Raw genomic sequence first — 14,743 nt, 5'->3', positions numbered from 1 at the left:
TCTACAAGTCGTGCAGTGTCGAGGGAGAAGAATGGGAAGAAAAATTGCCTTCGGTCTTGTGGGCCTACCGCACAACCTACAAGGTGACCACCGGCCACACTCCGTTCCAACTCATGTACGGGCAGGAAGCTGTGGTGCCAGTAGAGTTCATGGTGCCAAGCCTTTGCATTGCAGTGGAGAATAGACTCGGGGATATGGAGAGCCTGAGGGAGAGACTGTATGCCTTAAGCAAACTGGACGAAAAAAGAATGATGGCATAATGGGCTACAGAGGCAGCCCAACAAAGACGGAAGGTCTTGCACGACAAGCATCTTCGATGAAATCAAACCAGGAAAATTTAAAGTGCGATGGCTAGGCCCCTTCAAGGTATGCGAGGTCATGCCAACGGGGTGATTAAGTTGTGGACGCTCGACGGGAAGGAGATACCAGACGTCGTGAATGGGTCGAAATTGAAACAGTACCACGAATAGGCGACGAATCCCGGACCCTCTAGAAGAAATAACAATTAAAAAAAAAACCAAAAAAAAACCGTACGGTCCTACGACACCGTATGACAGTTGATCGTACGACCGGATATATATACATATATATATTTAAAAAAAAAAAAATTGGCGCATGTACGGCGGAAACATCGTACGAGGGCACGCGTCGTACGGTGGGCCCTTACAGGTGGCACCGCGTGTCACCATGCGGTGGCACCGCGGGGTCACCGTGCGGTGGCCTTATAACCGCACAGGCAGAGTAGTAAACCGTTTGGTGGCCATTTAACGCATAAAGAATATTAACGGTACAAGAAAAAAAAAAGGAAACAACATTACCGTACGGCTACAACAGTCCAGGTGTAGGTACGGTGAAAGAGAAAGAGGCACGTGCTTGATTATTCTAACCCTATTCTTTTTTAAAGAGGGCACAAACGACAAAGGGAGCATTATATAATGGACGCCAGTGGGAAAAGTTGGCAAAAGCAGTTACGACAGTTACCTGGTGTAGTGCCGTCAACCTCAGGGAACAAGAACATGGTCCGGATTCTGCCTTCGGGTGTAAAGGTAAGTGGCGGCATGGCTGACAGCAGCAAAAAGAAAGGGAAGAAGGTGCAATCCAAAGTGCAGCAGACTCCTGCAAAGAGTGAGGTGACGATGGACACAATCACTTTCGAGGGTTTGACTGGCACAGATTGCAGAAAATGGTGGAACGAGACCCCGAATGATGACCCTATGAAAATACAGCTGCAACTTGCCCAGGTACAGTGGGCCATCCAGATGCCAATTTTTTGCATCAGGGACTTCGAGGTGGTGCTGAGGGCCATGATTGGTACCTACGACTCGCACAGGCGGCAGTTAGTATTTGATTACGACAATCAACAGATTACAGTATCCTTTGCTTCGACTGAATTTACTAGAGTTTTCGGTATTCCGGGTGTGCATGGAAAGAAAGTGGATAATGTCTTCAGGATAGTTCCTATTCTCTTTTTGTGGTTCTGAGGGCATGACCATGATCTTGCTTCTATCCATGATCATTGCTAGAATGTCTAAGGAATAGCTGCCCTTGTCTACCAATGGATTTGAAGGCATTATCAAACACTTTGCTGCCCACTCCACCTGATTATGGTGGATCAGCCTTTCCATTCTTTTCAAGGATACCACTTTCAGTCCACCATGCGACATTCCTCTCAATACTACCTTCTTCCCTTCAGATATGAATTTCAGCTCCATGGTTTGTAAGTTTAGTGTGATCTCACCAAGAGATCTCAGCCATTGAATCCCAAGGACTGCATCATCAGTCCCACCAATGCTCACCACAAAGAAATCATCTCTGATTTCATGATTCCCCAACTTCAGAGACATGTTGGGAATCATTCGGTTACAGGATATAGTAGAGCCATCTGCTACCATGACTTTGAAGCCCTCAACTTCCTCTGCCACTCATCCCTTTTTTGCAACAATCCTCTCATCAATGAAGTTGTGTGTTGCACCTGTGCCAATGAGAGCAATGACACGATGCTCTCCAATCACACCCCAAACTCTAAAGGATTCATTTTTGTGAATGCTCGAGAGTTGAGCAACCACTCCTCTATCTTCTAATCCAAATTCAGGCCCTTCAGGAGCCTCTTCATACTCTTTGTCCTCAACTTCAGTTTGCTGTTCTGAAATTTCAGAATCTGATCCATCTGCAAAATAGCACTCCATCTAATGCAAATTCCCCTTTCCATGACACTTATGTCCGGGGGCCCAAGGTTCTCTGCAAGAATAACAAAGATTCTTCCTCCGAAGCTCTTGAGGGAGCTCATCATCCATACGAGGAGGGAACCTCTTGGTCTGATTCGTGAACTTCTTCTTATCCTTTCTGAAAGGAAAAGGCTTGGACTGAATTCTACTCCTTGGGGCAGCCAACTCCATGCTTCGAGATTTTTGAATATCTTCTGCCAGGGTGGGCGGATCAAAAGCTTTGACCCAACCTCTCAAGGGTTCCTCAAGTCCTTTAGTGAAAAGGTGTCCTCTTCCGGCACTATCGGAATCTGAAACTGCTGCCTCTTTTGCTCTCTGTTGTAGTATCTGACGTCTCTATCACTCATGGAGACTTCTGAACCCACTGAAACTCACAGGCTGGTAGGAAAACCAGCTCTGATACCATTGTAATATCTCAGTTATTTTATTTTTATTTTTAAGGCCAACAATAAACATCAACAAGAAGTTAACCCGTTAAGGTTAGAAATCATAAACTGAAACATGCTGGGAAAGTAACCCTTCCACTTTCTGATCACCAAGTGCCCAATGTGGGAAGGTGAGAGCATACGATGTTGAGGGGATCATTAGCTTAATAAACTGAAAACAATGCAATGCTTGTGCGGCAAGCCAACCCCTTCCGCTTATCCAACAGGAAAGCAAGGAAACTTGGCGGTGAACCAGCCAAGTAAGATACACCAAAAATACGAATCACTCAACCGCAATATTTCAGCAGGAGGACTGCAATTACATAACAACCTCAACGCGACCGCTTATGCAACGGGAGGACCATTACATAGAGATATCACTCGACCACTTATGCAGTGGGAGGACTGAAATTACAATTTTGCTTGATAGTAGGCGGCAAGCCAGCCTCTTCCACTTTTCAGCGGGATGAGAATTACAAAGCAGAACTGGTTAGTAGTACTACTACTTAACCTTACAAAAATAGAGATAAGAGAAAGACAGTAATGCAGGTTATCCCAATAAGAACATGAATTTCTGCTAAAACCAATCTGTAGGCTGGAATTACAAACCAGCAGCCTATGAAAACTCTAAAAAGCTCATAACTCTCTCAATACACATCTAAATCACTCCAAACTAGTCCCAAACCCACACTATACCAATTGCAATAACAACCAACCAAAACCAAGATACCAAAAACCCCTTGTTAATTTTGCACGCATCCCAATGCAAAACAAAAAACGACGTCTATCTCTAGAATTTTGATTTTGTCTAGTAAATCCAAAACTCAACTAAAAATGCCAAAATCTTACAAAGTGTATTGCCATTACTGGGAAGGATGAAAAAGCTGATACCCATAACCGTCAGTCGCTTCAACAGAGGTGTGATCGAAAATGTACTTCAGCCACAGGCAAACCAGCAAGTCCCCAAATCGTTCCAACACCAAGAATGACTATGGCATGCTCTGAGAATGTAGTAGAATACAACACACAGCTAGGTACTATGTTTCAAGTACGAAACCGGGAAGCACTAGGGAGACGCACTCCGAAGCCTCAAAGTTCTGTCGCCAAACCGGCATCATGACATTACAAATTTTTAAGATGATCCAAATGGGAGCCCAAGGCTCTTATTTATAACTTCACACCATCAAATTCAAATGAAAATTGCCCCAAACTCCACTTCCTTCATTTGCATTTCATTTCACCTCACGTGGACCCCAAGTGTGGCGCCATTTTCACAAGTCAACCTTCACACCAAAAAGCACGGACCCACGATATTCACTTGGCAAACATTAGAGATGCAACATAAAATAATATCTCTCTTAATTATTTCGACATCCCTTTATTAAACATAAATCTCACCAAACACTTAGGAGATATTAGGCATTAATCCAAATTCAATAAATCAGTAGCAATTAATCAGATTAATTAAATATTACACCTTAGGATAAGGAAATAATATTTAATTGTGTCACATATGACTCCCATACCGATTACTGTCAAAACGAGGATGAAACTGAGCTAGGAAGACCATTGAATTGCTGCACGATCAGGACCTTGTCCACTTCCAGAAATAGAATTATGCCTCACTGCCACTTACTAAAAATAGTAAGTCAAGAACTAATGCTCCGAAAAGCATGATCTTCGCGCCCAGTGATAGAGCATGGAGAGCTTAGTAGGATAGTATCACCAAAATAGCCATTCCCTGACTTACTAAAAATAGTAAGTCCTCGCCTCATCAATGCTGAACCCTTATTCTTCATTCCACCTAGCCTACGGGTCTCAGGAATAGGCTAGTGGACCACTAGAAGGTCATCAACAAGAAGGGGACATTACAACTTCCTCATGTTGAGATGATATCTTGAAGGTCTTCGAGCTTGTCTTGACCAACCAACCTCTTCATGTCCCCATGATGCAATGAAAGTCTTTTGAATGTATTATACTCTTGTTGTCACCTGCAAAACAAACAAAGATAGCATTAAACACACATGATAGGTTTCACGAACCTACAATTCGGTAAATCCTCAAGATGATGATGAGATGGTGACTTTATCTTTCATTTCCATATCTGATTTTGAAGTGCTCCAAGGTTTGAATCACATGTTTGAAGATCTCATTCCACCTTTTATATGTAGATGTAGGGTTGATTACATACATATTTTGATCTGAAAATGCCTTTAAATTCAGAATGATGATCTTCAAATTGATTCCACTCTCCTTGTCACTGTGTGTTTGATCAATGAAATGATCAAATCTTCTTTCCAAAATTGCTGTTATAGGTGAATTCGCCCTCTTGCGGATGAGTGTTTGATTAGTGAAATGATCAACCCTTAAAATTGTCACTTGTAGAGAGCTTTGCCTTCAAAATTGTGATTTTTCGGAGGTGCAGATTTGAATATCAAATTGATTTCTCCCTCCTTGCAAATGTGTAATGATCAGATTCGTTTTGCTAATGAAAACAAATTCGCCTTTCTTGATTGTAAATCTGAATGTTGCCTTGAAGCTGATGTCTTCATCACAATCGCTGATATAGAAGGAGTTCGCCTTACCAATCTGAATGTTTTCTCATGTAGTTCGTTGTCTTTGAATTGCAGAGCAGATTGTAATTGTTTGCTTTGATTGATGCTTAGAATGAAGGTCACCACTTTTCTTATATAGGTGCTGGGGATTGAAGGGTTGTGCCTCTTCATCTTAGACTTCCTTAGGCCGACCTATCACATTGTTAAAAAAAAAAAGAAATTTTTAATTGCACTTTTCAAGGCCGACTTTGTAGAAAAATTTTAATTTATATTTGATCCTTCAACTTTGGTGGTTTTAGGGATCCCATTGTAACTTTTCATCAAATCGGATTTCTGGGGGGTCATTGCAAATTTCGGAAATCAAGGGGGTGTTGCAAATTTCGGAAATTAGGGGGGTCATTGCAAGCAAAGATCAATTTCGGAAATTAGGGGGGTCATTGCAAGTTCTTATCAAATTGGAATTTTGACTCCCCTTTGCAAGTATTGATCTTGTTGACGTTCATTGTCACCTTTGCAACTCCAATACTTAGTCAAATTTTTAACTTACCTTTGGATCTTCAACTCTTGGCAAATTTTTAACTTACCTTTGGATCTTCAACTCTTGGCGGATTTCCTTGACACCATTGCAAGTCTTTCAATGGGCGGGAGTTTAGGGGACCTTTGTGTCATTTGCTTGAAGAGATAATTTGGAGTAGCTTTGTATCTCTATCTACAAGTTGGATTTCAGAGGTACCTTTACAGTTGAAGACGTTTGGAGTCTAAGACCTTTGCAGTGAAGACTTTTGTAGCTGAAGACCTTTGTAGTTGCAGACCTTTGTAGTCGAAGACCCCTTGCAGTCGAAGACCTTTGCAGTCGAATTGCTTTGCAGTTTGAGACTTGATCAGCCAAATCAGATAGCTTTACAATACAAACTTGAAATTGTTAAGCTTAAGATTTATCAAGATCAATCTTTTGAGTAAACTCATGCCTTTGTTAGGTTTGACATCAAAACCCTAGTTAATGCCTTCGTGAACCCCTAATGCCCTCTAACTTGCAAATTGACAACCTTCAGCAACATTAACCACCTTGACAAGGTTGACAACACGACCTCAATCCTGACTTGACAAGACATATTCACTCCTCATAGGCAAGGGCTAATAGCTACTAAGCCTACTAGGCTAAGACGACCTAACTAAACACCTAAGCCTAAGCAAAAAGTGGGGGGTCCCCATTTGCAATGGGGCGATGTGTGAGAATGTCACAACATAACTCAATGCTCAAATTCATAAAAAGTTGATGGCAAAATGATGATAAGATTATTTTCAATGAATGCAAGCACCCTTGTTAAGTAGCTTTCCAAACTGTCCCTATGAATAAAATTTCCTTCCAAGAGTTTTTAAAAATATTTTTTATAAGTTTAATTATAATAATATCATTAGTTGACCATATAAATTAGAAACCACTAGGCCCAGCTTAAATAATATTATTAATCATGTTCGTTGCTTTATCCTATAATCTATGGGAAATGGGAATAGGCTAGAGGCCTTCTCCTTGTCTCTAATTCCGAAAAGAGAATATGACACTCCATGATAAACTTTATACTTCTGATTCAATTCTGTTGTTTTATACTTAAATTTTTCTTTTCTTGCATTGTCTCAATCAAGGAAGATAGCAATTGAAGATATACTTATAAAATTGCTTTTATAAATGTTTGTTCCTAAAATTTGGTTTCATAGAAAATACTAAGTTACTTAGAAATGTTTATTTGTTTAGGGAATACTTATCTAGTTATCATTGTTGTTGTCTACAAAAGCTAACTAGTGTCAGTTGTTTGTCAATAAAACAAAGACATGTTCAAAATCATGGTTATTGTACAAGTCTGAATTTCACTTATTGACTTGGATACAACATTGTGTTTTAATATTAAATTCAATTACTAAAATGTAATGTCCCTACTAGTTAGAGATCATTAACTTGCAAAACAAATTGTTAGAACACAACATATCGATATATATATAAATAAACCATTTTAATTCACAATCTATTTTTAACATTGAATTATCATGTTCATAATTATTATCTAAAAAAGGATACGAATGCCATACGAAAGTATGTCCTTAGGCGGCTATGAAGCTCACCTTCTTGGAACCCCTTGGTTCCAAGCCCTTCAGGGAATCGAAGTTGCGTTCGAATTCTGTCTTGGGTGTAACCTCTTACACCCAAGCCCTTCAAGGAAGACCCTTGTCTATTCCTTGCCTTGGGTGATGCCTTCATCATCCAAGTCCTCAGAGGGGACCAGCCAGATGCGTCTCTTCTTAGTTGATGTTTAGTCAACTAAGCCCTATATATGCATATCAACCTTCAGTATATACTGCCCTAGGGATTATTATAATCCCTCCTTAGACTATGAGATTTTCCTCCCTGTAGCCTCCCTTGTGTGATTTCATTCATAATACATTCCTTTGCATTTTCATTTACTATTTCCTATTTCATAATTCACATGTACATAGTTTTGTATTCATTACCTATATTCATAAAATGTCATTAACCATTACTCACATGTATTCCTTACATACATTCCTATTACCTTGATATGTATTTTTCCTATCATTCTTTACTATTTAAGATTCATTTATCATATATGCTTACAACAAGTTCTTCCTATTTATTAATATATATATATATATTAACTATTCCTCTATGTATTGACGTATATACATATATAATATCCCTATCTATCTTTATGCATTTGTACTTATTAATGTATATATATTAATTATAATAATTCATTGCCTATCTTAATATCTCTATATTTATTAATACCTCCTATTCCTATTATCCTATATAATATATATAGAATAGCATTCATATATCTTAATGCAAAAACCATTATTATATTTAACTCCTTACCTGTCTGCACGTACCCTCCTTTGCAGTACCTCGTCACCCTTGCGCTCCCTCCTTTTCTTCCCTCCCTTCGGCAGCCTGCATTGGGTGGGTTAAATACCCTCCCGTGGGGAACGGGGTGACGGTTCGCAGCCTAAGCTGCGGCTACCGTCACACCATTTCCCTTCCAAAGGAAGGGGTGTGGCGGTAGACGCAGCCTGGGCTGCGTTTCCTGTCCCACCGCTTCCTTGCGGGGGGGTGGGCCTTACCATGCACTTTATTAAAGTGCGTCACATAGTGCATCCATATTAATAATAAACATTTAAATATAATAAATGAAATAATAATTATTTAATTTCTTAATCCTTAAACATTTAAAATATTAAATGAAATATATACATGAATATACCTTAAACTTTTAATTAAATTACATTAATTAAATATCAATGTTAACATTATGACCTCATTAGATAATTGATTTTGTCTTTTATTTATTTATATATATATATATATATATTTTTTATAAAAAGCAACCTTATATTATGCAATGCGATGGGGATATCATAGTCCCTCCGTCTCAACTTTGCTTGTCCTCAAGCATCTTTAAGTCCTCCTCTTTTTCCCAAGTGGCATCCTCATTGGGAAGATTCCTCCATTTTATAAGATGTTCAATGATAGTTCGGTTCTTGAGCTCTCTTTTCCATGCGTCCAGAATGATCTCTGGGTATAGTGTAAGTTTCCCTTCATCATCTGGGGGAGGTAGTTCGCTGCAAGGGACTACTTGTTGCCCGAGAACCCTTTTAAGTCGGGAAACATGGAACACATTATGTATTTTGCTGCTTTTGGGAAGTTCAATCTCATAAGCTACTTCCCCAATCCTTCGAATGACTGGGTAGGGCCCATAAAATCGAGGTTTCAGTTTCTCCGTCCCATTCTTCTTGAGGGATGATTGCTTATATGGTTGTAACCTTAGGAATACTAGATCTCCGGCCTCAAATGTCCGTTCTACATGTTTCCTGTCGGCGTAGAGCTTTTGTTGATTTTGAGCTGCTTGTAAATTTTCTTTCAAGATCTTCAGGATGTCTTTACTTTGTTGCACAAAATCTTGTGCTCTAGGTACTTTGCTTTCTTGGTTTGTTAGTTCCCCAAAGCTTGTGGCCTCATAGCCGTATAAGGGTTGGAAAGGACTCATCCCTATTGACATGTGGTGAGTCGTGTTGTAACATTGTTCTCCTAGGTGTAACCACTTAATCCAAGCAATCTGTTGTCCTGTAACATAATTCCTTAGATAGCCCTCTATGCATTTGTTTACTATCTCTGTTTGCCCATCGGTTTGAGGGTGGTAATTGGTACTAGGGGTTAAATCTGTTCCCGCCATTCTGAAGAGTTCTTGCCAAAACTGGCTAATAAACTTGCTATCTCTATCACTGATAATATTTAGAGGGAGGCCGTGGAGTCTGAAAATTTCTTTGAAGAATAGGTCTACTATCTGGTGGGCTTTATATTCGGTGGAGACTGCGAGGAAGTGGGCATACTTCGTGAGTCTGTCTACTACCACGAAAATGCTATCCTTCCCTTGTATCCTTGGCAACCCTGTTATGAAATCCATAGAAATACTCTCCCACTTTTGATTAGGAATAGGTAACGGTTGAAGCAATCCAGTTGGGTGGGTAAGTTTAGTTTTGTTGCATTGACATGTTAAGCATTCTTGGACATATTTTTGGATATCCCTCTTTTGGTTCCTCCATGCATATCGTTCCCTAATATGCTTATATGTTTTGTAGTATCCTGGGTGTCCTGCAAGGGGGTTATCATGAAATTCTTTGAGAATTTTACCTTTGAATTTGGTCTGAGGGGTCAAGTATATCCTCCCTTTATACAAAATGAGGTCTCCTTTAATCTTGAAATTTTCATTGGGTAGATTCCCGGCTAAAATTTCCTTTGTTTGGGGATCCTGGTCATATTCATTAAGGATCTCTTCCCTCTAGTCCTTTGAGATATTGGTAATGGTGTTGATATGAGCTCTCCTGGATGGTGCATCTGCTGCCCCATTGTTCACCCCTTTCACATATTCTATATCAAAATCGTAGGCTTGTATTCTGCTCACCCATTTTTGTTGCCTGTCATTTAGATCCTTTTGGCTCAAAAAGAAGCGTAGACTGTTATGATTAGTCTTTACACCAAACCTACCACAGACCAGGTATTGGCGAAATTTAGCCAATGCGTGCATTATGGCCAGCATCTCCTTGTCATAAACAGAGTAGTGTCTTTTTGCGTCGATGAGTTTTCAACTCTCAAAAGCTATGGGATGTTTCTTTTGCATAAGTACGGCCCCAATTCCTTCCCTTGATGCATCACACTGTAGTTCGAAAGGAATAGAGAAATCGGGAATGGCCAATACTGGACAAGAGCTCATGGTTGTCTTAAGTTGTTCAAAGGCCCCTTGGGCTTGGTCATTCCATGTGAAAGCCCCTTTCTTAGTTAGGTCGGTGAGGGGTGCTGCAATCTTGGAGAACCCTTTTACAAAGCGCCTATAGTAGCTGCATAGCCCCACAAATCCCCTTAATTGGGTTAAGGTTCTAGGGGTGGGCCATTCCTTGATGGCTTTGATCTTTTCTTCGTCCACACTTACTCCTACCTCACTAATTTTGTGTCCTAAGTAGATGATTTCTCTCATGCCAAATTCACACTTGGAGGCTTTAGCGTACAATGATTTTGACTCCAGAATACTCAATACCTCTTCGATGTGCAGAAGATGCTCTTCCCATGTTTTGCTGTAGATGAGTATATCATCAAAGAATATCAGAAGGAACTTCCTCAATTGTTGTCTGAATGTATGATTCATGCTTGACTGAAAAGTGGCCGGGGCGTTAGTGAGACCAAATGGCATAACCAGGAACTCGAAATGTCCATAGTGACATCTGAATGTTGTTTTGGGAATATCCTCTTCCCTCATTCGGATCTGATGATACCCTGACCTTAGATCGATCTTGGAGAAGTATTTTGCTCCATGGAGTTCATCCATTAGTTCATCAATCCTCGGAATTGGGTATCTATTTTTTATAGTCTTTTTATTCAAGGCTCGGTAGTCTATGCACATTCTCAGTGTCCCATCTTTTTTTTTGACCAATACTACCGACGAGGCAAAAGGGCTGCTACTGGGTTGGATGTGTCCCATCTCTAATAACTCTTTTATGGTTTTTTCAATCTCCTCTTTGAACTTGTGGGGGTGGCGGTAAGGAGTGGTAATGACGGGTTTTGCTCCGTCCTCTAATTCAATGGAGTGCTCAAATCCCCTTTTTGGGGGTAATCCCGGGGGAATATCTTCGAAGACCTTTTTGTGTCTTCTCAGGATAGGTTGTATGTCATTTTGAATGATCTGGTCTTCGGTTGGGGATTTATCCAGGACCATGCACTGTGCAACCCACTCTCCTTGATTGTGTCTAAGAATTTTCTCCATTTTGTTGCATGATACTATTTTTGGAGAGCCGTCAGGAATTCCCTTCAATATTATTTCTCTCCCTTCATGTTGGAAGTATATCTTCCGATTTGGACTATCCATGGTAAATCGTCCCAACGAGTTTATCCATGGCATGCCCAAAATGATGTCATTCTCCAGGTTTACCACAAAGAAGTTTCTCGTGATGGTATGTCCTCCTAGGGTGACTTCCAATTGGGGTATAACTTTAGTGCATTTGTCTATGACCCCGTTGCCCATGATCACTTCAAAACCTCCAAACTCTTGGGTTTTTAGTCTTCTCTTTGCTGCTAAATGTTTGCTAATAAAATCATGTGAAGCTCCGGTGTCTACTAATGCGATTACTTTCTGTCCCTTGATAATCCCTTTGAGTTTGAAACATCTATTCTCATTTCCTTGAGTGATGACTGCCAGGGTACTGGGTATGTTGTTTTCAAACTTGGTTCTTTTATAGGGTCTTCCTTCATCCTATATTTCCTCGGTGTTATTTAGCTGTCCTCTTTTACACTCATGGCCTCTCACCCATGGGGTCTTGCATTTGAAACATAGCCCTTTCTCCCTGAGTTCATCTCTTTCCTTGCATTGGTGATTATAACTCTAGGGTTTTTTGCACAAGTGACAAGGCTTTTCCTGGCGGTCCCTCTGGGGTCCCTCATTCCTATGGGGAGTTATGGTTGACGTATTCTTGGGGGCACTAAATTCAACCATCCTAGTTTTCTTAATGGCTTCCCCTAAGTTTTGTGGTTTCAGGGGTTTAACAAAATTCCTAATGGGGTCCTTCAGGCCTTCTAAGAACATGTAGGTAAGTCTTTTCTGGGATAGGTCGGGGACCATTACTGACAAGTTTTGGAATTGATCTATATAATCTTCAATGGTCCCTGCTTGCTTGAGGTGTGTTAGCTCTTGGAAGTACCATTTAGAGTCTTTTTGGTCGAAACGGCTTATGAGCCTTTGGGTAAACTCATTGTAAGTGGAGACCATTTTATGTCCTAGGGTGATGAGACCGTTATGCCACCAATTATGGGCAGTTCTGGTTAAGTGTAGTATGGCAAATTTTATGGCATCTTCTTCAGTCATGGGACTGTACGAAAGGTAGGTGTCTAGTTTTTGTACCCAGGCTTGAGCAACATCCTTCCCTGATCCGTCAAAACAGGGTAGGGACATTTTGTTGACTTTAGCTCTGAGGTCTTTACCCATGGGTTTCCTTTTCCTACTTTCGTTAGTCTTGGACTCATAGAAGTCCCTGAAGGATACCACCCTCTGAACTTCTGGTTCCAATCTAGCATAAATTTGGGTGATTTCTTCTACCCCAAGTGTGGTTGGTTCCTCCTCCTCCCTCTCATGTTCTTCCCTAGGGAGAAATTCGGGAATTGTTTGCCTAGAACTCTGAGGTGATCGTTCGTTGTCTGCGTGATTAGAGTGTGTTTCCCTTCTAGGGTTTGTCATATCTCTATTGTTGCTGTTGGTGCTTTGGAGGATTAACTGGCTCATCCTTTCAAACTTCTCATTGGTTTGTTCCATGAAGATTTGGAACTATTTGGCCAATTGATCAGCCATCGCTTTTGCTCCTTTCTTCCTCTGATAGGTGATCATAAACTAAGATCCTTTCCCACAGGATGGCAGGATTATGCTCTGATACCACTGTAATGTCCCTACTAGTTAGAGATCATTAACCTGTAAAACAGATTTTTAGAACACAACATATCGATATATATATATAAATAAACCATTTTAATTCACAATCTATTTTTAACATTGAATTAGCATGTTCATAATTATTATCTAAAAAAGGATACGAATGCCATACAAAAGTATGTCCTTAGGCGGCTATGAAGCTCGCCTTCTTGGAACCCCTTGGTTCCAAGCCCTTCAGGGAATCGAAGTTGCGTTCGAATCCTGTCTTGGGTGTAACCTCTTACACCCAAGCCTTTCAAGGAAGACCCTTGTCTATTCCTTGCCTTGGGTGATGCCTTCATCATCCAAGTCCTCAGAGGGGATAGGCCAGATCCGTCTCTTCTTAGTTGATGTTTAGTCAACTAAGCCCTATATATGCATATCAACCTTCAGTATATACTGCCCTAGGGATTATTATAATCCCTCCTTAGACTATGAGAGTTTCCTCCCTATAGCCTCTCTTGTGTGATTTCATTCATAATACATTCCTTTGCATTTTCATTTACTATTTCCTATTTCATAATTCACATGTACATAGTTTTGTATTCATTACCTATATTCATAAAATGTCATTAACCATTACTCACATGTATTCCTTACATACATTCCTATTACCCTGATATGTATTTTTCCTATCATTCTTTACTATTTAAGATTCATTCATCATATATGCTTACAACAAGTTCTTCCTATATATATATATATATTAACTATTCCTCTATGTATTGACGTATATACATATATAATATCCCTATCTATCTTTATGCATTTGTACTTATTAATGTATATATATTAATTATAATAATTCATTGCCTATCTTAATATCTCTATATTTATTAATACCTCCTATTCCTATTATCCTATATAATATATATAGAATAGCATTCATATATCTTAATGCAAAAACCATTATTATATTTAACTCCTTACCTGTCTGCACGTACCCTCCTTTGCAGTACCTCGTCATCCCTGCGCTCCCTCCTTTTCTTCCCTCCCTTCGGCAGCCTGCATTGGGTGGGTTAAATACCCTCCTGTGGGGAACGGGGTGACGGTTGGCAGCCTAAGCTGCGGCTACCGTCACACCATTTCCCTTCCAAAGGAAGGGGTGTGGCGGTAGATGCAGCCTGAGCTGCGTTTCCCTTCCCACCGCTTCCCTGCGGGGGGGTGGGCCTTACCATGCACTTTATTAAAGTGCGTCACATAGTGCATCCATATTAATAATAAACATTTAAATATAATAAATGAAATAATAATTATTTAATTTCTTAATCCTTAAACATTTAAAATATTAAATGAAATATACACATTAATATACCTTGAACTTTTAATTAAATTACATTAATTAAATATCAATGTTAACATTATGACCTCATTAGATAATTGATTTTGTCTTTTATTTATTTATATATATATATATATATTTTATATAAAGCAACCTTATATTATGCGATGCGATGGGGATATCACATTAAAAAAATACTTTCCATTTTGAAAAAATATGAAATTGGACAAATAATTTA

At 39.7% G+C, this 14,743-nt stretch overlaps 1 protein-coding gene across 3 annotated transcripts in view; it reads left to right on the top strand.

Moving 5' to 3' along the window:
- The window catches only part of LOC131038538 (uncharacterized), a 158,469-nt gene that overhangs the window by 93,853 nt on the left and 49,873 nt on the right, over positions 1-14,743 (top strand). The gene's annotated exons all lie outside the window — the stretch shown is intronic.

Source organism: Cryptomeria japonica, chromosome 10, assembly GCF_030272615.1.
Source record: "Cryptomeria japonica chromosome 10, Sugi_1.0, whole genome shotgun sequence".
In the NCBI taxonomy this organism is placed as follows: Eukaryota; Viridiplantae; Streptophyta; class Pinopsida; order Cupressales; family Cupressaceae; genus Cryptomeria; species Cryptomeria japonica.
This window is presented reverse-complemented; position numbering and strand designations above follow the sequence as displayed.